A 3,519-nucleotide genomic window follows, 5' to 3' on the forward strand; every position below is an offset into this window, starting at 1 on the left:
TTATCGCTAAAATAAATAGAAAAGAAATATCCAGTGGGAGGTCAAGCCAGGCCTGTAGGCCATGTCTGAGCTGGAGCAGGGGAAGCGCAGGCGGTGCTGGGACCCGGGGCTTGAGCCCCTGGCTGCAGCGCTGGGGAAGATGGGAGGCTGGAGCAGGCCTTCCTCTGGCCAGGCACGACATTTTGCACCACAGGCCAGCTGGCTTTAGGCCTCAGGCTCAAAGGAGCTAAATCCTGATAGGATTCCTTGGGAAGCAGCCAGGGCAGGCAGGCAAGAGTCCAGACAAAGCCACCATGCAAGGGGTCAGGAATATGAGTGGGAAAAGCTACAGAAGGTGGCCAGGCCCATCTCCATCTCATTGGAGCCTGGGGGTCAGGGGCTCAGAGCTTCCCCCTAAAGGCAATTTAGCAGGAAAGGGACAAGGGCACATTGATGATTTTAAAGAAGTTCTCTGCCTGCTGAATGGAGAGTGACAGGGAACCCAGAGAGGAGAATGTCACAGTAAGCCAGAGTGAGATGCTACTGCCTGGACCCCTGCAGGGGCCATGGGGCTAGAGAGGGTCCAGGAAAAGAAGGAAGGAGGACTCTCGCGTGTCAGGCCTGTGTGAACGGGTGGCAGATGGTCCTCTTCCTGAGATGGAGATTCTGAGGGAAGATGGTGAGCTCTGTAGCATATAGACTGGACATCCAGGAGGCGGTAGCATCCATGAGCCTGGCACTGAGGAGAGAAGGCCAGGCTGGAGAGGACAATTTGGGAGTCATGGCACAGGAAAGTAATGGACGCCGTGGGGTGGAAGGTATGAGTGAGAGCAGATACAGAGGGTGAGACGAACAGAAGCTGGGGAGAAACAGGCCCATGCCAGGCAGAGGGGGCACCTCTGCCACTTCCAGGAAATAGAATCAAGGCAAAGATGGCCCTGGTAGGGCAGGAGAAGAGGGAGGAATGCCATTCTAGAGGCGATGGAGCAGCGGTGCTCTCTGTCTGCTCCTCCCTGGCTGAGGGCCGACCAGGCTGCCGCGTGGTGATTCTGTGGTGGGTGGGGTGGGTCAGAGCTGGGATCTGTACACTGGGCCAGGCTCCATTGGCTGGCAAGCAGGAGCCAGTGCAGAGACAGGCCGAGCTGATGCAACGTGGGCCTATCGTTGCAGGCTCTGCTGACGGGATACAGCTGTGCTGGCCACTGCCCAGAGGTTCCAGCAGGGGGGGGGACCTGCTCTCATGGAAGGCTGGAGCTCTGGAACTGCTCTGACTCAGGAGGGAAACACGCCTTTCATGGAAGCACCCAGAGGCCTCGGCTCTGTGCCTGTGCGTGTGATCGCGTGTGCACGAGGCGGGGGAGGGGCCCCAGCTGATGCTGCACCCACAGCTGTCCGTCTCAGGCTCAACATTTCCAAAGCCAGATGGGAAACCGGAAAGGAGGAGCTGGGTCCCTGCCGAGCCCAGGCTGAGAGTCAAGTCCTGGGTTCCATTCTGTACTCAGCCCTTGACTCTGTACGTAACTTCAGGCAAATCTCTTCCCTCTGGGTCTCAGTTCCCTATCTCTTTAGCTGGGACAGAGGGCTGTGAAAAAGACTTCAGAGGCTGGGGGCTGGAATGGGAAGGGGGTCACCAGGGGCACAACTGACAGTCTGGGCACCCAAACCAGGTATGGGAGAAAGGGAACTAGCATTAATTGATGCCTGCTGTGTGCCAGGAGCTCTGGAATTTTCTGGGTATGTTAATTCCCAATTTGCAGATGAGGAAACTGAGCCTCGAACAGCCCAGGAATGAGAGCCTGGATTTGAAGTCAGGTTTTCCTGCTTGGGGTCTGGGGTTCTGTTCACTACAGCCAACGGGGCCGTACCTGAGGGCATCAGGAGCTCACACTGGGGTCACGGACGCCCAGGACTCAGAGTCGCCTGAATCTTGGGCACTGCCCACAAGTCGGTTCTCTGTGCACCCTGCCCAGGCCCCAGTGTTAGGGCAATGAAGGAGAAGGAGCTGGACAACTAGTGGCCAGGTCAGACGGAGTCCCAGGATACAGGTGGGGACCGAAAGGGATCAGCATAGGCCGATGCTCAGGGACCTGTGGGCAGGCGGCTTCCTCAAACTCCCTGACACAGGGTCCTGGCCTGGAAGACTGGCAAGCGTGGGCTGAGTGCCAGAAAGGGTCTCAGCTGCAAATCTAGACAAGGCCTGGTCCCAGGAACAAGGCAGGAAGCCTAGTTATTAGAGGAAGAGCATGAGTCCCTGAGGCTGGGAGCCACCCAGCAGGGGGCTTAGCCCCGAGGCCAGCTTGGCAGCGTTTGTGCAGTGGGCGAGCGGGTCAGCAAAAGGCCACAGGCCAGGGCAGCAGAGTACTGAGATGAGGCTCCCTTGACACTAGAGTCCCGATAGCGTGGCCACTCTGCCTCCATCCGTACCCACAGCACTGGCCCATCCCCAAGTCCTGCCAGAGGTCTGCCCTGCCCCCTGGAGTGGGGCTGGGTCTGCTGCCCGGGGAAAGCTATGGAGGACGAGCAGGCCCAGTGACCACAGAGCTGGCTCTGCCGCAGCTGGGCATTTTCAGAGATGGATCCTTGTTAAAGGGTTACCCCCAGAGGAGTTTTACCAAGGACCTTCTGGAGACAGACGGAGTTGAACCAAAGGCATCATGTTGGCATAGAATTCCAAACCCTGGCAGGCCACTCATTTTCACTCAAAACCAACTTTTCCTAAGTAACTCTTTTTAGCCAGGCTCTGTGCCGGGAACACAGAAATAAGTCAAATCCACTCCCTGTCCTTAAGCAAATGGGGTTCACACAGGATGCTCAGGGGATGTGACAGAGGAAAGGAGGCAGAAAGCTCCAGAGCCCAAAAGTGCCTGAGTCCATGCAGGGATGGGGGCAGGGAAGACTTCCTGGAGGAGGCCGCCTGGGATTAAGACAGAGCTCACACCAAGCAGAGAAGGCTTGGGGAAGGTAAGGAAAGTGAGGCACCTTCCTCGGGGGTGCAATTAATGGGAACACCGGAAAACACAGTAATCAAGATAAGTAATATTTTCATGCAATAGTTTTGAAAATCAAAATCAATGCATAAAAAAAATCCATGATGAACAAAATATCAAAATTTTAAGTAAATACAGGATCCAGGCCAACTCCGTGGGTGTATGACCTGTGCAGTCTCACAGGGCTCCATGCTTGGTTAAATGTTCTGCTGTTGTCATCTTGAAATTCTGAATAATTTTTGAAGAAGGGACCCCACACATCATGTGGACAAGATCCATAAAATAGTACTGTGTCAGGCCATATTAGAACCTAAGCCAAAAGAAGGGGGGAAATGTATTGATTTAAAATTTTGGTATTTTGTTCCTCATGGAATTTTTTTGAAATAACTTTGATCTTAAAAAATGTTACATGAGGGGTGGCTGGTTAGCTCAATTGGTTACAGCGTGGTGCTAATTAACACCAAGGTTGCCAGTTTGATCCCCACACGGGCCACTGTGAGCTGAGCCCTCCTTAAAAAAAAAAAAAAAAAAAAAAAAAAAAATTTATGTGAAA

This window comes from Rhinolophus sinicus, chromosome 14, assembly GCF_057876585.1.
Source record: "Rhinolophus sinicus isolate RSI-liver-muscle chromosome 14, RSI-T2T, whole genome shotgun sequence".
In the NCBI taxonomy this organism is placed as follows: domain Eukaryota; kingdom Metazoa; phylum Chordata; class Mammalia; order Chiroptera; family Rhinolophidae; genus Rhinolophus; species Rhinolophus sinicus.